Source organism: Alosa pseudoharengus, unplaced genomic scaffold (genome assembly GCF_046254945.1).
Source record: "Alosa pseudoharengus isolate Yale_2024_CS ecotype anadromous, Long Island Sound unplaced genomic scaffold, YU_APseudo_1.1 YU_APseudo_1.1_scf_17, whole genome shotgun sequence".
NCBI lineage: Eukaryota > Metazoa > Chordata > Actinopteri > Clupeiformes > Clupeidae > Alosa > Alosa pseudoharengus.
The window spans coordinates 17,692,450-17,716,275 of record NW_027468640.1 but is presented as its reverse complement, the minus strand read 5'-3'; the positions used below and the strand labels follow the sequence as shown (position 1 = coordinate 17,716,275).

The following is a 23,826-nucleotide window of genomic DNA, read 5'->3' as shown; positions in this document are numbered from 1 at the left end:
AATGTTTGACTGTAGACAAATAAATAGAAGCCAATTACTAATTTGAACCCCTACCCCTTCCACTAGAAACAGAGTTACAAGTGATATCCTTATCTGCAAAATGGACAACCCTTTATGAACCTGCAGATAAGCAGGGAAATGCAATACATTTACTGCTAGTCTATTTTAATACTGAAATATGTGTTGCAACGACACCAATGCATATTCTATTGCACGTACATTGGAGTAAGGTATTCCAACAGATTGAACAATATTTTACATGATTATTGTGAGGATATAATAACATTCAAGGGCTTCTTTCCATGCAATCGTAGTCAAGTTCCCTGTGTCTGCAACGCATTCAAGGACATGCCAAAAGTTCGTTGCGAAGTGTGGTCTTAAAAAATTTCAAGGGCCATGTAGCCCTGATACTTCATCCTACTACTCAGTCCAAAATGAATCATATGCCAAGCCGGCATATCACCAGCCCAACCCTATTGTGTATGAAAGTACAACGTTTGCAAGAATGCTGTAAACCTTTTTTAGACTTTTCTGAAAAAGACCTGAAAAATGGTTGTGTGTGTGTGCTTGCCTATATTCTCTAAATGTATTGTGTATTCTCTGTGTGTGTGTGTGTGTGTGTATGTAAACTCACGGCCTGATGCTGAGCATGTCTCTGAAGCTCTCCCTCTCTCTCTCTCTGTGTGTGTGTGTGTGTGTGTGTGTGTGTGTAAACTCACGGCCTGATGCTGAGCATGTCTCTGAAGCCCTCGGGCGTGCTGCAGCCCGAGTGTGTGTGTGTGTGTGTGTGTGTGTGTGTGTGTGTGTGTGTGTGTGTGTGTGTGTGTGTGTGTGTAAACTCACGGCCTGATGTTGAGCATGTCTCTGAAGCCCTCCCTCTCTCTCTCTGTGTGTGTGTGTGTGTGTGTGTGTGTGTGTGTGTGTGTAGACTCACGGCCTGATGCTGAGCATGTCTCTGAAGCCCTCGGGCGTGCTGCAGCCGGAGTGTGTGTGTGTGTGTGTGTGTGTGTGTGTGTGTGTAAACTCACGGCCTGATGTGAGCATGTCTCTGAAGCCCTCGGGCGTGCTGCAGCCCGAGTGTGTGTGTGTGTGTGTGTGTAAACTCACGGCCTGATGCTGAGCATGTCTCTGAAGCCCTCGGGCGTGCTGCAGCCGGAGAGTGTGTGTGTGTGTGTGTGTGTGTGTGTGTGTAAACTCACGGCCTGATGCTGAGCATGTCTCTGAAGCCCTCCCTCTCTCTCTCTCTCTGTGTGTGTGTGTGTGTGTGTGTGTGTGTGTGTGTGTAAACTCACGGCCTGATGCTGAGCATGTCTCTGAAGCCCTCGGGCGTGCTGCAGCCGGAGTGTGTGTGTGTGTGTGTGTGTGTGTGTGTGTGTGTGTGTAAACTCACGGCCTGATGCTGAGCATGTCTCTGAAGCCCTCGGGCGTGCTGCAGCCGGAGTGTGTGTGTGTGTGTGTGTGTGTGTGTGTGTAAACTCACGGCCTGATGCTGAGCATGTCTCTGAAGCCCTCGGGCGTGCTGCAGCCGGAGTGTGTGTGTGTGTGTGTGTGTGTAAACTCACGGCCTGATGCTGAGCATGTCTCTGAAGCCCTCGGGCGTGCTGCAGCCGGAGTGTGTGTGTGTGTGTGTGTGTGTGTGTGTAAACTCACGGCCTGATGCTGAGCATGTCTCTGAAGCCCTCGGGCGTGCTGCAGCCGGAGTGTGTGTGTGTGTGTGTGTGTGTGTGTGTAAACTCACGGCCTGATGCTGAGCATGTCTCTGAAGCCCTCGGGCGTGCTGCAGCCGGAGTGTGTGTGTGTGTGTGTGTGTGTGTGTGTGTGTAAACTCACGGCCTGATGCTGAGCATGTCTCTGAAGCCCTCGGGCGTGCTGCAGCCGGAGTGTGTGTGTGTGTGTGTGTGTGTGTGTGTGTGTGTGTGTGTGTGTGTGTGTGTGTGTGTGTAAACTCACGGCCTGATGCTGAGCATGTCTCTGAAGCCCTCGGGCGTGCTGCAGCCGGAGTGTGTGTGCGTTTGCGTCTGCGTGAGGAGGACCCGCTGCGCCCTCTCTTTGGTCCAGGTCATGTGCACCCGCTGGTTCTCTGCCCCTGTCGCTCCTCCTCCTCCTCCTCCTCCTCCTCCTCCTCCTCCGCTACGCTCGCTGCGGTCCCCACCACCTCCTCCTCCTGATGCTGCTGTTGCTCCCGCTCCGCCTGAACATCCGTCTGTGTCGTCGTCGTCGTCGGAGCCGATGCTGGTCAAGCGCAGCATGGAGTTGCGGTCCTTCACCAGCTGAGCCTACAGGTAACACGATTACACAAACACAAACGCACACACGCGTACATACACACACAAACACACACATATACACACACACACACACACACACGCACACATACATTCACACAAACACACACATACATACATTCATACACACACAAACACACACATACACACACACACACACACACACACACACACACACACACACACACACACACACATCACAGGATGAATTAGCAATTTGTGACAACCTCCCAATGTCCACGGCAGCTACTTTTTGTCTCTTTCCCTCCTCTCTTTTTTCTGTTCTTTCAAAATCTCACTGTATTCCTTTCTTCAGCTCTTCCCTGCTCTCCTCCTCCTCTACTCCCCTCTCTCCATCCTCCTCTGTTCCTCTCTCGTTCTACCTTTCTCTTGTTGTGGTTGCGGGGGTTGGTGTAGACTGCCTCTGTCTTCGGTATGGGAGAGAGATACACCTACGGGGTGGACATACACACCATCACTGACCACAACACAGCACTGGACACTGGGGTACCGGTTCTCTAAATGAACGGCAGTTTCTCTTTCGTAGGGTCAGAAAAGAAGAAAAGGCCACACTTTGTATACATCAATATTTTTATCTATATTTACTTATATTGATAAAAAAAAAATTCTCATATATATTCTGACTACTTCTAACTAAGTTTTGCCCAGCAGCAATCTTGAAAACAATAAGAGACTGAGTTAAGCCTGCTCTTACCCTTAAAAAGTATTTCATATGGTCAACCAAAGCATATACACATGTTCACACACATACCTATGCACAAACACAGACACTTACTCTGACAGACAATCACTCGGTATGCTACGCTAGTGCACAGGCTACTGGGAGGCTATGCACTTACTTCATCAAGGCTCCAGCGCCCTCGCTTCAATGAGAGAGACACGGTGTGTGTGTGTGTGTGTGTGTGTGTGTGTGTGTGTGTGTGTGTGCGTGCGTGTGTGTGGGACAGGAATGGAAAGGACATTTAATTAATCAATCAATCTCCCTTTCTTTCTCAATGTCTTGAATGAATAATTCAGCCCATCAGTCCCGTACCAAACGCATGCATTTAGAGTAGCTTACAGTAGAGGGCGTCAATCGCACAATGGTCAACTCTACATCTCCAGATTTAGCACTGCTGTTGCCACACCCACAAATAGCACAAATCAATCTCTCTCTCTCTCTCAACAAATCTCTTGATATATATTGCTCTGAGCTTATGTCAGCAGCATCTCTCTCTCTCTCTCTCTCTCTCACACACACACACACTCCTCACCTCCTTCTCGCGGTCGGACTTGGAGAGACGCATTTGCCGGAGCATCTGGCAGCGCTGCTCCATCATCAGAGTTCGTTCGTACGTATACGCACTGATGTCACTGTCATGCTGCAAGGATGGAGGGAACAGAGAAGAGGAGGGGGGAGAGGGGGGTGAGAGAGAGAGAGAAAGAGAGGGGGAGCAGAGAAGGAGGGGAGAGAGTGAGAGAATGCAGGGAGCAGAATGGAAGAGGAAGAGAAGCGGTGGATGACAGAAGAAAGGGAGTACAAATGGGTAGAGGGAAGAGAGAGAAAGAAAGGAGAAGAAGAAGAAGGGTCAAGAGAAAACGGAGAGAGATGAGGGGGTAGAGCAGAGAGGTGGAAGTGGGTGAGAATGAGAGAGGGATAGGAAGAGCAAAAATGAGAGAGAGAGAAGAGAAGAGGAGAGAGAGAGAGAGAGAAAGAAAGATAGATGAAAGAGAGAGAGAGAGAGAGAGAAAGAAAGAGAGACAGAGAGAGAGAGAGAGGGAAAGAGGAGAGACGTGGAAACAGATTTGTGATTTCCTTCAACTATTTGACAAGTTTCACTGTTCAACATTAGGGCCTGTGTGTGTCCACCAATCACATTTTTTTGTGCTGATAGCGCGCTTAGCCTCATTTTAAGAGCGCCTCGGTCAAGCGTTTATTGTTGGTAGGTTACAGTCGTTGTGAGAGAAGTGACATTGACGAGCCCAGCGCTGTTCTAAAACTTGAACAGATTTAAACTTTGAGCGCTCTGAGCACTGCAGGAAAGTAAACGGTCAGCACCGAGAGCCTTTTTCCGCCGAGGGCGCCGAGCGCTGTGAATGCCGAGCGCTGTGAATGCCGAGCGCTGTGAATGCTGAGCTTCATAGGATTTGTATAGAAAATAGCCACCGTCGGCGCAAAAAACGCGATTGGTGGACACAGGCCCTTAAGGTCACAGATATGCCTGCAAATGTGAGTACAATAGGATAAAAGCAACATCGGTGGAGTATGTGAGATCAGGGTCTTCTGTGTGTGTGTGTGTGTGTGTGTGTCTTACCATTTCCACCACCTCCACCTCGGCCTCTATCCGCAGCTGGTAGAGAAAGGTGGCCAAGTCCTTCTTCATCTGAATGGAGTTGTCCTCCATCTGAGCCACTGTGAAGATCCGCATGGCACACTTACGCCACACCTGACCCCGCACACACACACACACACACACACACACAATTACTACACTGGATATGATCACATACACTCATTGAACAAACATGACACCCCCCCACACACACACACACAAACCTCTATCTGCCCCCCCTCCTGCTGCAGTATGTGACCTTTAATTGGTGTAGGGTAGTCGCACGCACACGCATGCACATACACACACACACCAGCACAGAAAAATGTATTAACAAGTCCCCTCCTACCCATAACCACACACATGCCAGTCACAGTAATACAATACGGATACAATCTTGTGCTTTTCTGCATGCACACGCGCACACACACACACAGAGCTCTCCTTGTTCACCTGTGACTATGCAGGAATGGCACACACACACGCACACACACACACACACACACACACACACACACACACACACACACACACACACACACACACACCTTGTGCTGGTGCAACAGGAAGGGGAGCAGCATGAGCATGCCTCCGTCATGGACGATCCACCAGACGTCGATGGTGCCCTCGGTGCAGGGCTCGCTGCTGGTGGGGAACAGGGAGATGTTCTTGGGCACCAGCAGAGCCAGGTGGGCCGCTGTGGTCACCCGCACCGTATCTGAGACAGGGGGGACAGGGAGGAGGAGAGAGGAAAGGAGAGAAAGAGAGAGGGAGGGGTGAGAGAGAGAGAGAGAGAGAGAGAGAGAGGGGGACAGTAAGATGAAAGGAGAGAAAAAGAGATAAGGGAGAGGGAAAAAAGGGGGGAGTAAAGGAAAGACAGAGAGAGAAAGAGAGACAGAGAAAAGAGGAATAGAGAGAAAAGGCAGGGTAAAGGAGAGAGCGAGGGAGAGGGGAAGAGGAAGATGAAAGGAGAAAAAAAGAGAAAGGGAAAGAGAGAGGGAATAAAATAGGGGAGGAAAAAAAGGATGAAGGAAGGGATAGAGTGAGAAGACAGAGGGCAAGAGGAGGAAAGGAGATAAAGAATGAGATCGACAGAAGAGGGATTTCCATCAAGCATCTCTTAATCACGGATCTAAAAGGGGATCTAGGCCATGCTTTGCCCTTTGTTCTGCTGCCATATGTGGGGTCAGTCCATGACCACGGAGTTGGCATTCATGCCTCCTCTCTTTTCTTATCCTCCGTCCTTCTCCTCCCTCTCTCCTCTTCTTCTCTTTTCTCATCCTCCATCCCCCTCTCCCGCCGTGACTCCCTAAACAGGTTTCTATCCAACTTGTTTAGATTAGATTAGATTCAACTTTACTCTCATTTAGCAGGGTACAGGTACAGAGCCAATTAAATGCAGTTGACATGCAACCAGAAGTGCAAAATAAGCTTTAAATACCAAAGTGCAGGTAGAGTACAGTATTCTGTGTAGTTATGTAGACCAGTGTTTCTCAAACTTTTTCAGACCAAGGACCACTTAATCAATAAAAAAAGCTTCACGGACCACCTAGCTAAAAAAAAATAAAAAAATTAGACCTACTTCAATAGTAAATTACACAATAGGCCTACTCACTGAACCACTTTGATTGTATTATTGTTTCAGAGAATTCATATGATTTAAACTGGCATGGCTTACATAGGCAGTGTTGCAGAAATGTTTGGATTTACATACAAGTTGGTTCAATATTGCAAACAACTCATCTATATTATATTTTACCACGTCTGCTCGCGGACCACTTGGGCTAGCTTGCGGACCACCAGTGGTCCCCGGACCACACTTTGAGAAACACTGATGTAGACGATAGAGATTAATTATCTACAAAAGTGTATAGTTAGATATATAAAGGTTTTCCAGATGACATGTCTACAGTGACATATAAGGAGCATAGAGGTTATGTAATGTATAATATTTTAACTATTACAGTAAGAAATCCTGACTAGAAACCAGGGCTCAACATTAACGGTTGCCCTTGGCTACCAAATTTGGTTGGCTTTGGCAACCAAAACCTCATGCCTGGTTGCCAAGCTGAAAACCACTTTTTAATCACTTTTAAAAGTTAACGTTGATCCCTGCTGGAGACGCTTCAAATGTGCACCCAATCTCCTAATGTGCATAGAAATCTAATCTGTTCCAGGAAAGTGGATTAACTCTCGATTCACATCAGGTACAACGCGATTCAAATTGATGACAACAATCAGTTTGCATATGTTTATCGTTCACAATTTATTGCATTTGGCGTGACTCACTGATGAAGGTCTTCCAGGACTGCGGGTCCTCGCTCTGTCTCCAGGCGAGGGGCCAGCCCATGACTACCGTGTTGGGCTTCATGCCGCCCAGGCCGCTGGACTGGATCATGTGGCTGATGCCCTCGCGGGGCTTCTGGGCCACGATGCACTGGCAGAAGCCCTTCACCCGCTCCTTCTCCATCAGGTGCTTCAGAGTCTGACCGGCGGACGGAGGGATGGATGGATCGAGGGAGGGAGGGATAGAGAGAGGAAGGGAGAGGAATGGAGGGGAGGGAGAGAGTGTGAGTGCGTGAGTCAATTTCATTCAATTTTAATTGTTTTGTTAATATTACATGTTATTAATATACACTAGTTAATATGAATTTTAATTTAAAAAGCTTGTTGTGTCTTCCATGGCTTACGCCAGAGAGAGCATATAGAATCTGAGGTGATAACCATTGACCTGACAGTACTTTCCATTACGTTAATATTGTTATAAATATGCAATAATTTATTCGATTATATAACATATAATATAACATTTTAATAATTTACTACTATTTTCTTACCTGTTTATTAGTTTAGTTTGTAGTTAAAACATGTTCTATGTTTGACTTTCAATAATATTTGTTAGTGTAAACATGTACTGTATGATTAGAACAGAAGGAGGAAGAAAAATACAGTGAGAGATAGAGAGATAGAGAGAGAGAGAGAGAGAGAGAGAGAGAGCAAATGTATGAGACAGAAAGTTCAGAGAGACAGGACAAACATCACAGAGGCCAAAATGATTCCAGACTATGGCCTTGGGCCAAACTGCCTCCATGTCTGTGTGTGACTATGCAACTACTCATTCTTAAACAGGCAGACATGAACACACACACACACAGGAACTAGACATGTCAAAGGTTAGCCAGTTACTGCTTAAGTTTTAGGTTGTTCTTTGGGTGTTCATTTTGTTCTGTCCTGAGGGAAATATAAGTAGTATAAGTATAAGTATAAATACTCTTTTGATCCCGTGAGGGGAAAATTGGTCTCTGCATTTATCCCAATCTGTGAATTAGTAAAACAAACTCAGCACACAGTGAACACACTGAGGTGAAGCACACACTAATCCCGGCGCAGTGAGCTGACTGCTACAACGGCGGCGCTCGGGGAGCAGTGAGGGGTTAGGTGCCTTGCTCAAGGGCACTTCAGCCGTGCCCACTAGTCGGGGCTCGAACCGGCAACCCTCCGGTTACAAGTCCAGAGTGCTAACCAGTGGGCCACGGCTGCCAGAATATGGCAGTGAATGTGTGTGATGGTGTTACTGAAGTGACTTCAGCTTTATTTAGAGATTACAGAGGATGAGAGAAGAGGAACAGGAGGATGAAGAGATAAAGGGAAGAAAGAGAGATGAAATGAAAGAGGGAGAAAGACTAACAGACAGACAGATAGACATGCAGAAAGAAAGAAAGACAGACACACAAACACAGGCAGAACCAAACAGTCACACACACACACACACACACACAAACACAGGCAGAACCAAACAGTCACACACACACACACACACACACACACACACACACACACACACACACACACACACACACACACACACAAACACAGGCAGAACCAAACAGTCACACACACACACACACACACACACAGGCAGCCAAACAGTCACACACACACACACACACACAGACAGGCAGCCAAACAGTCACGCACACACACACACACAGGCAGGCAGGTAGCCAAACAGTCACACAGACACACACACCCACACACACAGACAGACAGACAGGCAGACAGGCAGCCAAACACAGGGATTAAAGTGAAAAAAAATCGTTTGACTGAACTTTTTTCAGGCCATAAGTCATACGTTGTTCATATCTACCTATAGAGATAGCACCCCTGTAAAAAGATGCAAACAGCAAAGTAAAGGGAGTATTCGCCTTATTCACACAGCGGCCATTGTTTAAACCAAAACGAGGCTACAGGGTACACTTACTATATAATTAATGCCACCTACAGGTGAATGCATAGAACATAACAATCCTATGGTTTGTGTACCCTGTAGCCTCGTTTTAGCCGCCAATGGCCGCCATGTGAATAAGGCGAATTGAGAGTGTAATTGATTGAGATTGAGTTTTCCTGATGAACAAAAATATATTTTAGTACCATCCCTGACCATTGCTGATTAGCCATTGCTGTTCTTTTCTACTGCAGCAATATTGTAGAAAGGCTTTAACACACTCTTATTTAATTACTTCAGGCCAAAAGTGTTTAAAGGGGAGATTTTTTTCTTGTTAATATGCAATTCAACACCAAGTAAAATCTATAAAATCAAGTTTGCAAGACTTCCCATTTCCTCATCAAAGTAACAAATCAGAACATTCTAGATATTGTTCATATTTCCATTTGTTGCCTCATCCGCATTTAATGAAAACATGGTAATTTTGAGTTTTACAGACAACTCAGTTTTCCAATGAGCAGCAATACTGTGTGTGCTCATGCAGGAGGTCTGCGCATTTGTAACGACAATCTGGAGACGGCGCTTTTGTCTTCAGCAACAGATTGTATAAGGTTGACAAGAGGTTGCGATATGGTTAAGGACAGGTCGTGTTGCGCTATGAAAGAACATGCATAGCCTACTTTCTAAACGTAAAAACGGTCAGCCATAGATAAACGTAGCCTACATCTGTCGTGGTGGCTAGTTGCACCAGGTAGGGAAGATGTCCTGAAGTGCACGAACGTTAACCTTATGGCGGTCTTCTGATTGGTGGCGTGCTAAAACGTTTTCCTATTGCATCCATAAACAATTTTCTTGCAGCGAACCGCGCAAAAGCAAACTCCTGGCACTTTAATTTCTTTACACCATGGCTTGTTAGTTCTCCCCCGTTTTCATCAGCTGCCCATCTGCATTTATTTTTTAACTTTTGACACCTGCCTTCCTTTAGCAACAACGCATCCATGACAGCTAGTGGCCTTGCCAAATAGACGCACACAAATCATGACGCTAATATGCGAGGTTCTGGTAGGCCCACTGGTTATGGTTTTGTGCTATAAATTAATAATATTTTATAGCAAAGTTTTAAGTTGACTATTTTAATTGTATGGTTATTTTTTGTCAACATACACTCACAACCTATTGTCGTTAAAAGTGAGGCCTAAGCAAAATAGGCTACAAGGCTGTCTGTGCGTCACAAACACGACTGACCCCCTTACTCGACACGCTCAGTCAAAACCTTCCGTCGCAAATTGTGAAAAACATTGTTGTATGTCATAACAGACGGGATAATAAATTGCATAGGCTACGGTTTATATTGCGTCGCTTTACACATAATGTTAGTTGCATTGATTAAAAACTGTAACAATAATAGTAGCCTACATCGGGTGGCATAGCAGGCTATCTGTTCAAGTCATAGGTGACACCCAAAATGAATGACCTCCCCTGACAAGAGTTCGCGATAGTAAGTGTCTACATTGATGCACGGAAAGAACAAAGCGTCCGAATTCGCACATAGAGCTCACAATATCATATCCAAAAAAGTTAAACGGATTGGCCAACCTCATCAGCTGTCTCGATTGTGTCACTATAATCCAACTTTTAGACCGTTATAGTCCTCCATACGTGTTCTTTTTTTTAAGCAAACGCCCGAGACAAGTGTGTAGCTACAACATACAAAGCGAAACTCATGGCTGACGTAGGCCATATAGGACGTATCTTCTTGAGCGGTCACGGATTGAGACACAGAAAGTTCTCAAGAACACTATTAGGTCTTTAAACATTTACCTAATATTTGTAGTTGCCTTAAAAAAGGAAAAGCAAAGGTGACAGTCCCCCCCCCTCCTATTTTTTTTCTCATCGGATCTGCATCGATCTCAAATATGACATTTCTAAAATCAAATTGACGGAAATCCGTCCTATGACGGAGAACTTTAATCCTTGCAAACAGTCACACAGACACAGAGACAGACCTACCTGCTCGGCGGCCAGTGCCTCGCCATAGCTGTGCAGGAAGTTCCCGGAAAGAACAGTGCCCACGATGGTCAGGCCTTTTCCCGCCTTCAGCTGGGCGGCAAACGTCAGCAGCCGCGGGGACTTCACGTGAGCATCCTCGTCCAGCTTCAACAGCACCAGCAGCTGAGGCCTGAGAGCCACACAGACATAATGGGACAGTGTGTGTTAGTGTATATGTGTGTGTGTGTGTGTGTGTGTGTGTGTGTGTGTGTGTGTGTGTGTGTGTATATGTATGTGTGCATGCGTGTGTGTGTATGTGTGTGTGTGTGTGTGTGTGTGTGTGTGTATGTATGTGTATGTGTGTGTGTGTGTGTGTGTGTGTGTGTGTGTGTGTGTGGTCCAAATTCCCCCCAGGGGCAAATATTATTATCAAAAATTTGTGAAGGTATGCGAGTCATGAGTGACTGCATTGTGTGTGTGCATGTGTGGTATGTATGTATGTGTATGTGTGTGATGTGTTTGGTATGTGTGTACATAATGTGATGTGTTTGGTATTTCTATGTGTGTGTGTGTGCGTGTGTGTGCGCGTGCGCGTGTGTTTACCTCCAGTTTTTAGTGTGAGGAGCTCCCTCTTCCAGCCTGAGCAGGGCAAAGCGAGCAGCGCTGAGAGACAGACCTCTGATGCCATCACCCCACTCCTTCTCTGCCCTGCAACACACACACACACACACACACACACAAGTCCCCTCCTACCCATTAACACACACACATTCCAGTCACAGTAATACAATACGGATACAATCTTGTGATTTTCTGCATGCACACGCGCACACACACACACACACGCACACAAACAAGTCCCCTCCTACCCATTAACACACACACATTCCAGTCACAGTAATACAATACGGATACAATCTTGTGATTTTCTGCATGCACATGCGCACACACACACACAGAGCTCTCCTTGTCTACCTGTGACTATGCAGGAATGGCAGGCTGATCTTTGAGCTGTCTGTTTCTGTAGGCATGTGACCACAATCATGCACTCACACAGATTCCCACACATACACACAACCATAAGGACTCCACGTTGCTCTCACTGTTTCAGCTAGTCGCCATTTTTATTTTACACACAAACACACACACACACACACACACACACAAAAGGCCACAGAGTCAATCAGAGGGATCCAGTTACTATGGTAACATACCCGTGGTACTCGATGTACTTGTAGATCATGCCTGCAATCACCATGGCAACAATGGCATAGTACCATGACGATATAAACATCAACGAGAGGCAAATCGTCATGCCCAAAAAAGAGAGAGTCCTGAGGAAAGAACATACTGTTAGTGTAGCACTGCCAGCACGGGGGGGGGGGGAGGGTCTCTTAAAAATAGACCACAAGAGGGTGTGCGTGTCTCTGTGTGTGTGTGTGTGTGTGTGTGTGTGTGTGCGCGCGCGTGTGTGTGTGCCTGTATGTATGTATATGCATAGGTGTTTAGGTGTGTTCCTGGTAAATGAAAGACGTGTGTATAGTCTACATGTGTGTTTCTGTTTTCTGTGTGCTTGTTTTTGTGTATGTGTGTGTGTGTGTGTGTGTGTGTGTGTGTGTGTTTGTTTGTTTGTTTGTTTGTTTGTGTGTGTGTGTGTGTATGTGTGTGTGTTGTGTACCAGTGGCTGTAGGAGAAGGGGTGTGTGTGTGTGTGTGTGTGTGTGTGTACCAGTGGTAGTAGGAGAAGTGGTGTGTGTGTGTAGTACTGGTAGTAGGAGAAGTGGTGTGTGTGTGTAGTACTGGTAGTAGGAGAAGCGGTGTGTGTGTGTGTGTGTGTGTGTGTGTGTGTGTGTGTGTGTGTGTGTGTGTGTGTGTGTGTGTGTGTGTGTGTGTGTGTGTGTGTGTGTGTGTGTGTGTGTACCAGTGGTAGTAGGAGAAGCGTGGTCTCCAGCTGGGGGTTCGGAGCAGCGTCTGCAGTGCACAGGCCAGATTCACAAACAGATAACACATCAAGAAGAACCTGCAGGGAGAGAGAACAGAGGAATTACATTTTAAAAACACACACACAAACACACACACACACAAACACTCAAACATGCGCACACACACACACACACACACACACACACACCGCTTCTCCTACAGCCACTAGTACACAACACACACACAAACAAACACACACACACACCTTTTTTGAATGCACAGAATCAAACACAACAGACTGACACACACACACACTAGGGGTGGGCGATATGGACAAAAAATAATATCTCGATATTTTTTGTGATTTTGACGATAACGATAATTAGTCGATATCCTTTAAAAAAAATTTTTTGTTAAAGTCTGAGTTACTTTACAGCTCATTATTTATGAATAGCATCATTACAATAATAACCAATAACCTAACCTGTGACTTTTTAACCAAATCAACCAATGCATTGTCACTCTATGACACATTTCCAATTCTGCCCCCACTTGTGTGTGTGGCAATTGCATGGTCTAGCCAGCTACATTAGAGAAGATGAATAGGCCTAACAGTTTCCCAAGAGAAAGTCTGAAGCTGAAGTTCCTTTCAAACCTTTACATAGGATTCACTGTAAAACTAAGAGCAGACCAACAGAGTAGCCTACATCTCAGTTATTTCCTTATATGTTTTGTTTTAGAGCAATCACGTATATTAGCATTCCAAGTTACAGAATAGAAACTAATGCGTTAGCTTATGGCTAATGTATATGAGAAATCCCATAGAGATGCTAACGGTTAGCATAATCGATAAACGTAGATATTTAGAGCAAACTTCAGTCCATTTACAAAAGAGTTACATGAGAATAGTTATTTGTTTACAACTGACTATTAAAATACTCAAAGGCTAATGTTTTCTCTCCATATAATACCGTGTAGGACAAAACGTGACTGTCTCATCAATGCTACTTGAACAGAATATATAGCCGCATAAAATCCCAAGTAGGCTACTCTTGCTGCACAAAATAAACATTAGGCATGCGTGGGACAACGTTGTGACCTGGTTGTGACCCACTAGTGATCACGTGACACTTGCTCTGCTGCACTTCTCCCGCATAGCCTACCTCCTGGGAATGTATGAGTCTTCAGTGCTGATTTCGAGTGTTGTTTTTTCCCCACAAGTAATTTAAATACTCGATAATGTCAATTTGCACAACGTTAAAACAACAATCACGATATTATCGCAGACGATATATATCGCCCACCCCTAACACACACACACACACACACACACACACACACACAAACTACACACATGCACACAAACTACACACACACACACCTTTTCTAATTCAAAGAATCACACACAAAAGACAGAGACAGAGAGAGATGAACAGAATCAAACACAACAGACAGACTGACACACACACACACACTCACATAGAGAGGATTGGTGCAACAAGGTCCAAAGAGGCAATGAGGATCGATCAGAGCAGTCAGCAGCAGAGCCCACGTGGGCTCACCATTCGCCTTACCATGTCCAAACACCTGCACACACACACACACACACACACACACACACACACACACACACACAATTACATTCCACAAATATAACAGAGCATATGCCTTACCATTCCAAATGACATACACACACAAAAATAAAAACACAAGCATTACACAACAAACACACTTGTACACAACCATGTACAGCAGATATGATATCACACAACCATAACAGTTGAGGGTGCCATGACAATGAGTGTTTTGTGCGAAGACCTTGGTACCTCAAAAGATAAATATTTTGGTCACGCTCTCGGCCTATCATTTCTGAAAACATGCCTTGAGATGTCAACAGAGGAACACTGTATTCATCTTGCTGCCTGAACACACGCGCGCACACACCAGGGATGGAAATTAAATATTTTTTCCACCTGCCACTGTGGCTGGTGGATTCCAAAATCTACCAGCCACTCAACTTTTTTACCAGCCACTAGAGAAACGGCATGAAAATGTGATATCTTGATTATTAGGCTAGTGACAGTGGCCCCAAATGTTGGAGAACTAAACGCAACAATGTTTTTTCTCATCTCTAAGGTCTCTCATATATGAAATGGATTCTTGGCTAAAAATATTTTACTGCTAAGATTGTTAAATTAACAGATATTGTTATACACCCCAAAACCAAAAAAAATGACTAAAATATAGCCTGTCTGTATTGGAGTTAAGGCATATAAATTAGTGCAGATCAATCACATAAGCTCTGAGAGCTTTGAAACTTGGCATGTTGGTTTATAGTCAAGAAGTTGCTTTACCTACTAGAAAAGACTGAATGTGAATATCTTGATGTATGGAATGAATGTAGTAGGCTACCCAAAATTATCACCGTTATCGGCATTATTGCGATACCAGCTGTCCTCCAAGCACAGTAGCAACAAATAACTAAAAGTCAACAGAACCACATTCATATGGAATAGTGTCTTGTCAAAAGTGGTGTGGCTCCTTTAAGACTCCGTTTGTGTGAGTTCTGGAGCATCCTATAATCCAACTCTCCAACTTGATCTAACTATACTGTACATCATCTGATTTAAATATTTACAGGTATCAAGGCTATATTTAACATTTAGCATTTATTTTCTATTTGTCCTGTTATGAAATGATGCACTGAACAATTTAAGCACAGTTCAGCTTTAAGAAACTTAATATGCATGCTTAGCATTTTGCGAAACTACATTGAAAAACTCTTTTTAAACTACATTGAAAAACTCTGGTTTTAATATTTACAGTTATCTAGGCGATATTGTTAAAGGTAAACTATTCAGTATTGGCAATTTCCTTACTGTTTTCTCGTTTTTTGCTTCTTTTTCGCTGGCTTTGTCATGACGAATGTCTAAGAAACTCCATCGCTACCTTTTTCTATGTATTTGAATGCAGTAAAGCAATTTGTTACACTCGTTATACTTCCTGACACTGAGACCGTCGGCCCGCCGGCCCACAGTTGCAAGGGTGGCTAGCGGGAAGCGAGACGGCCACCATTCAACCCGAAAAAAGCCATATAACCATTCCAATGACTCGGAAGCTGTTAAATGAAGGTAAATTAAGCGAAAAAAACTTGCATATTAAGCTAAAAAACCTGCATAGTGTGCCTTTAACACTTATTTTGTATTAGGCCTTATCATGTATTACATGTAGGCCTAATACAAAATAAGGCACACTATGCAGGTTTTTTACATTTAATGTAAAACTGGATTACTCTGAAACGGCTAATTGTATAAGGGAATGCTTTACACCTTTGTGTTTGGTAAGTTCTGCTATTTATTCTGATATACGGTATATACGATATATTGTAATTTCTTGATATACGATATATTGTAATTTCTTGAGTGAAAAGTTTGTGGGATATTCCACCAAGACTGGGGTGTGTAGATGTCCGTCTGTCCGTGAAGGTGTCGTGGGCCGGATTAAAATAGCTATACAGGCCACTTCAAAAGAGAACTATTCGCGTGAGAATATTAGTCTGTGAAGATACAACGCAGATCCATAGATCTCACTAGATTTGTTTATGCAGTCATCTTGAAATAAGCTAGCAGTGGCACATGAAAGCATAGCGACGGTTTCTTAATGGTAGTGGCAAAAAGTGAAGCACTGCACCAGTGCCTGTCAGCGTGATTTACCCGTATAGGCTGGTAACGTTACATGATCCCTACAGACACTTTCTTATTTTTAACCGACAATAAGTATGAAAATTAGACCGGATCTGACTATTTGTGGTATGCTAGCTCTATTTATTTACCCGCCACAGTGGCAGGTAAGTTGACCAAATTCACCCACCAGCGCACAAAACTACCACACACACACACTTTTTCTCACCCTCAGAAAGGGGATGATGTTGTCCTTAGCGATGGCCTGCAGGAGACGGGGTGCGCCTGTCAGTGATTGGAGGCCAGCACCGCACGTCGAGAAAAAGGAGCCAATCACGATGACCCAGGGGGAGGGCCAAGAGAGAGTACCCACCACCAGGTTCCCACTCACAGAGTCTCCAAATCTACAGACAGGAGAGAGGAGAGGTATTACACACACGCACACACACACGAGGACCCATATCAGTCAGTCAAACAAACACACACACACACACGCACGCACGCACACACGCACGCACGCACGCACGCACGCACACACACTTAAGAGGAACCATATCAGTCAGTCAGTCAAACAAACACACACACACTCGAGGAAAACGGAGGAGTGGAGCCATGTCAGACACACAGACAGACAAACACACACACACACACACACACACACTCACACAGAGGTCTACTGTCGTGCTTACATACAAACACACTCTCTCCAGCATACCAGGGCATAGTCTAAAACACACACACACAGACACACACACACACACACACACACACACACACACACACACAATATTTCACACATGTGCTAGACATGCACACCAGTGTGTCTCTGAACTTTAAAAAAAATATCCCCTTCCTTTCTGTGCCCCCCAAACCCACAGCATTTGTGAACACACACACACACACACACACCCACACACTCCCGAGAGAGGTGATGTGTTGGTTTAGCGTAAATCAGTAATGTGGGGCCTCTCTGAGAGAGTGAGGGGGTCAGAGGAAGTTTAGCCAAACAGGTTCAGCGTGAGCGCCGTCCACTCCGCTGGCACCAGGAGGCCCACTTAGGCACTTACGTCTCCGTGGTTACGCAGCACCGCTTCCAAACTAAATAAAGACTTTAAATCTCAATCCCATTTGTTGCCTTTGATCTACTGCCTTTCATGGTGTGTGTGTATATGTGTATGTGTGTATGTGTGTGTGTGTGTGTGTGTGTGTGTGTGTGGCGGGTCGATATCAAATTTAAAATGCATTGTTTTCACATGTGCGCTAGCCTGATAGCCCACAGTGTAATATAAATTCTACGAGGAGCTCGCCATAAAAGCTCTGTTCTTAACAGGGTCTCGACCAATTAGGAGACGGCACAGATTTGCCCGTCTATATTTTGCCCACACGGGATCATGAGATTAATTAACTAATAGATTAATTATCTAAAATCATCAATTGGATTAATACTAAAGCTGGCACTCTCTTAAGGCTCCAGTAATGAGGTCTGTACACACACACACACACACACACACACAGAGGGGAAGAGTATACTGACTTGTCTCTTAGCACCACGCCTTCCACGCAGGCTCCGAAAAGCACCACACAACTCAGGTCTGATGCACACATTAAGGAAAATCAATGTAACATGGCCTAAACACACACACACACACACACACACACACACACACACACACACACACACACACACACACACACACACACACACACACACACTGCAATGAAAGATGGCCTACACACAAATATATGTGTATGTGATTATGTTTACATAAAAGTATGCATGTGACAAATCCCTGTGTAAACCATGTGCAACCAAACACACATATGCACAGAAACACAACCGTGCACACACACACATACACACACACACACACACACTCTCTCTTACACACACACACAAACACCAAACACACAGACACACACACACACACACAGACCCATAGACAGACTGACAGACAGAAGGATACAGACGAAGGATGTGGTGAGGATGGCCAGTATGGTGCCAATGGGGATGGAGCGCTGAGCATCTTTCAGATCCCCCGAGCGGTTAGAGCCCGCCATGATGCCTGAGACAGAGAGAGAGTGAGAGAAAGAGAGAGAGAGAGAGAGAGAAAGAGAAAGACAGAGAAAGAGAGAGCAGAGAGAGAGAGAGTAAGAAAGAAAGAAAGAAAGAAAGAAAGAAAGAAAGAAAGAAAGAAAGGGCAGAGGGAGAGAGATATGCATGCTGAAATAGGTAATACACTCCACTTTTTAATGTCACCAACAAAAATAGAAAAGATCGTCATTTTATTCATACTTTGACTTATGAACCAACAATAATAATGTACCACCTTTGACATCTTAATCCAGAATTCAAAGTATTTGAATGTTAGACATTTTTGAGAGAGAGAGAGAGAGAGAGAGAGAGAGAGAGAGAGAGAGAGAGAGAGAGAGAGAGAGATATAGTGGTGAGAGAGAGAGAGAGATAGTGGTGAGAGAGAGAGAGAGAGAGATAGTGGTGAGAGGAAAGAAAAGCAGATAAATATGACACAGGAACGAAAGGGAGGGAGCCCAAGAAAAGAGGGAAAGAGAATGTATGGAAAAAGGAGGTTGAGGACCGCATGGATGACAGGAAGCAAGGGATGGGGAGGAAGAGAGAGAAAGAAAGAAAGAAAGAAAGAGTGAGTCAGAGAGAAAGAGGAAATAGAGAGAAAGAGAAGAATAAAAAAAACAAAAGGCTAAATAGAAAAGAAAGGCAGCGTAGCAAGAGACGGATGGAGTGAACACTGAAAGAGGGAGGCTGAAGACAGCACAGACGACAGGAAGCGAGGGATGAGGGTACCTGTGACGGAGGGGAAGAAGATGCCCACCAGCACGGTGAAGGAGGTGGTCAGGTCGGCGAAGATGTACGGCAGGTGGTTGGGCTGCTGGACTTGGTCAGGGGAGGGGCCAGAGCCCTGCTCAAGCACCTCCCCCTGACTCTGGTACACGCTCCATAGGTTCTCTATGGACAATGAATGAGAATGAGACACAGAGATACACACACACACACAAATGCACACACACACACACACACACACACACACACAGAGACACAGAGATATACACACACGCACCCACACACATGCACACACACACACACACACAGAGATATACACACACGCACGCACCCACACACATGCACACACACACACACACACATCCACACACAGCATGCTAGGTGTGCAGCCAAACACTACATGGTTAAATGACATGTTATCCATATAGTAAGTAAGTATTTTATTTATACAGCATATTTTTCATGCACATAGTGTAGCACAAAGCTCTTAAATGTACATCCTTATGTTATAAATAGTATAAAGATGCACAATATATTGGCCCAACATCCGTATTAAGAGATAGAGAAAGAGATGAGAGAGAGAGAGAGAAGGATAATTATACCCCCCCCACACACACACACACACACATACACATACACACACACACACGCACACACTCACTCACACATAAATCCAGACAGCATGCTTGGTGTGCATCCAAACAGCATGCTATGATTTGTGCTATGCTGTGTCTGTGTGTGCTGGTTTAAGTGTGTTTGCACGTGATATTTCTGCATCCTGATATTTTCGCAGTGTGTTTACGTGTGTGTGTTTGTTGTGTACTCTGTATAAAACAAAGATATTTAGTGTTTAAATGTGTGTGTGTGTATGTATGTATGTATGTATGTACACATATATATGTGCTTGTGAAATGTGTATATATGTGTTTGAGTATGTGAGTGTGTGTGTGTGTGTGTGTGTGTGTATGTGTGAGTGAGTGTGTGTGTGTATGAGTGAGTGTGTGTGTGGGTGTGTGTGTATGTGTGAGTGAGTGTGTGTGTGTGTATGAGTGAGTGAGTGTGTGAGTGAGAGAGTGAGTGTGTGTGTGTGTGTATGTGTGTGTGAGTGTGTGAGTGTGTGAGTGTGTGAGTGAGAGAGTGAGTGAGTGTGTGTATGTGTGTGTGTATGTGTGTGTGAGTGTATGAGTGAGTGTGTGTGTGTTCTCCTCACCCTTGATAACTCCACTGGCCAGGCCAGGAATGCCCTCCAGGTGGCTGACGTTGTTCTGCAGGAAGTACTCGCACGAGGTGTTGGCCTCCGTGCTGTTGCAGAAGCGTTGCCATAGCAGCGAGAAACGCTCCACAAGCGCCCGGGTTGCCGCGGGTGACGGCGGCGGCGGCGCCAGTGTGACGTTGTCCGCTGTCCACTCGTCGGGCAGCGTCAGGTTGCCGTAGCCTCCCGTGGTGACCGCGGGTGGCACGTCGGTGAAGGCGGGCGGGAGCGAGGTGTCGGGTGGCGCCGGAACCACAACAGTCTTGCTGCACTCCTGGAGGCTGATCTGATGGGTCGAGATGGAGCGGTTCCCCAGCATACACACCCTGACAACAGAGAGAGGGAAAGAGAGCGAGACAGAGAGAGAGGGAGAGAGAGAGAGAGAAAGAGGGAGAGAGAGAGAGAGAGAGAGAGAGGGGGGGAGGGAGAGGGAGAGAGAGAGAGAGAGAAAGAGGGAGAGAGAGAGAGAGAGAGACAGAGGGAGAGGGAGAGATAGAGAGGGAGAGAAGGAGAGGAGAGAAAAGAGAGTGAAGAAAGATAGAGGAGGGCGAATTGTGAGTGATGTTGAATGCTGCATGTGATGTTGCTTAAGCTGATGAGAAACCACCCTGTCTGAGAACCTGTTTGAACAGCTGCCCTACAAGAGCGATGCAGCTTAAAAAAGAACTTAAGGACATCTAAATGGAATGAAACATATCCAGACCTGCTTCCTAAATCAACTAACTATCGCTATTCACTGAAACAGCACTCCATCATCCTGTTAGCACATCTTTCTCACACCACAGGCTTTGGCAGCTGTCCATTACCCATTATCCCCCGCCCCCCACCCCTGACAAGCCACTCACGGGAACTCGGGCGGGCTGAAGGCGGAGACGAGGGCGCCGGTGTAGATGGAGATGATAGAGATGACCACGCAGGCCAGGAAGACCGAGGCCAGCTTGTTGACGTACTTGACGCCCACGAAGACCAGCAGCGACATGAGCAGCAGGCAGAGGGAGCCGTAGAGGCGCATGTTGTTCAGCATGGCCGTTTGCTCGCTGCTCGCATCCGACCCCTTGAACAGAGCCACGCTCGGGGCGATGTACAGCTGGAGGAGAGAGAGAGAGGGGGAGGGAGAGAGAGACAGAGAGAAAGAGAGGGAGAGAGACAGGGAGTGAGAGAGAGAGAGAGGGAGGGAGGGGGAGAGATGGAGGGAGGGAGAGAGAGACAGAGAAAGAGAGGGAGAGAGACAGGGAGGGAGAGAGAGAGAGAGAGAGGGAAGGAGGGGGAGAGATGGAGAGAGGGAGAGAGAGAGAGAGAGGAGAGTGAGTGAAGGGTAGAGAGAGTGCGGTTTGCCACTCCTTTATTAAATCAGTATGAATATGTCCATCACTGTCTCTCAATTTTCTAAATTCAGAAAATGACATTACTGCAAACCCCTTAAGATCCACTTGTAACACATGATGCTCAAGTCAAAAACAGCACAGCCTATACAGTAGCTTATAAACTAATGTAATTGCCCAGCTCGTCCATCTTACACAGAACACATCTCACATAGAACACACAGGGGAGAAAGAGAGAAGGAAACAGAGACAGAGTAAGGGATGGAGAGATAGAGGGGAGGATGACACAGGGAAAGAGAGAGAGAGACAGAGAGAGAGAGAGAAGGAAGCAGAGACTAAAAGAGATGACCACACGTGAGAGACAGATGCACAGAGAGAGGAAGGAAAAGGCACGGAAGGAGGAAGAGGTACAGAGAGAGAGATAAAGCCGGCACAGACACAGGAAAGACACGACAAGAGAGAGCATGGCGGAGAGAGAGAGAGAGAGATAGAGAGAGAGAGAGAGAGAGAGAGAGAGAAGAGGAGACAGACAGACAAATGTCACAGACAGGCAGATAGAGGAAGAAAAATGGGGCAGGGGTGAAAGAAGGGGGAACGGAGACCAAATGAACGTGTGTTTGAGAAGAGAGACAGCGGGAAGTGAGAACAAAAGAGCAACAAACAGACAAACACGGCAGGGTGTTTTCATCATCAAAACATACACACACACACACACGCACACACACACACACACACAGACGCACGCGCACGCGCACACGCACACGCACACGCACACACACACAGACGCACACACACACATACATACAGACACAAACACAGGCACAAACACACAGACACACATGCACATACACACACACACACACACACAGGATGTGAAAGTGTGACCACTGAGATGAGCTCTGACTGAAAGGAGGTGTTGCTGCACAGATGAGACAGCACTCTCAGGAGCAGAGGCCCATGGGGACGAGCGCTCGTGAGGCATCAGGTTAGTGATGGGGCCCACATGCATCACATGACCTCAACGCCACGACCTCAGACTCAGCCTGAGCTTGCTACAGACGCAGGGGCAACGATTGAGGGCGGGGTGTTGAGGTTTTCAGGGAGGTTTCCCCTCCATGTGGTAACGTTGCGATGGAGCTCATTTTTCAACATCAAAATACTAATTGCAAAATTGGAGTTTTGCTAGCTTTTTTCCAGAGAATTGATATTGAGCATTATGATGAATAATGATGATATCATGATAAAGGGGAGAGAAAGAAAGAAACTCAGTATTACGGTAACAGTATATAATTATATAATAATAATAATAATCATAAAAATAATAATAATAATATAATGTAATTTTGTGATATAATAATGTTGAAGATGGTGATGATCAGTGTTTCCCACAGAACTGAATTATATTTGCGGGGGTAGGTTTGCAGAATTAACTTGAATTCAACAGTTTTTAACAAATTAGCATAGCGTGGTTATGATTAACCAGATTTAAGCACAATTTAGTACAACCTGGAAAATCATTGTGTGGTGGTCAATGTTGATATTGTGGTGGGCCGCCACAAATAAGTCAATGTATGGGAAACACTGATGATGATGATGATGGTCAGAGGAAGATGCATGTTGTCGTACCAGCAGTATCTCGATGGCTCCCAGGATGTACATGGCTCCAGCGAAGGTGGTGCCCAGGTAGAAGCATAGACCCACGGCTCCCCCGAACTCAGGACCCAGCGACCGCGAGATCATGAAGTACGAACCCCCCGCTGCAGGAGGACAGGCAGGAGGAGAGGGAGAGAGAGGGAGAGAGAGAGAGAAAAGCAGGGGAAGACAGAGGAGAGAGAGAGAAAATAAGGGAGAGAGAGAGAAAAAAAAAAGAGAGGGAGAGAGGAACACGGGGTGGAGGAAAGAGAAAAGAGAGAAAGAGAGAAAGGAGAGAAAGGAGAGAGCGTTAACAACATGAAATGACAAGTCTGAAAGAAGGATGTCAAGTAAGCAAATAGGCAAATGGA

General features: G+C 45.6%; 1 pseudogene; it reads right to left on the bottom strand.

The window, feature by feature from the left end:
• Nucleotides 1-1,788: 1,788 nt before the first annotated feature.
• Nucleotides 1,789-23,826, bottom strand: part of LOC143127320 (solute carrier family 12 member 6-like) — a 35,388-nt pseudogene continuing 13,350 nt past the window's right edge.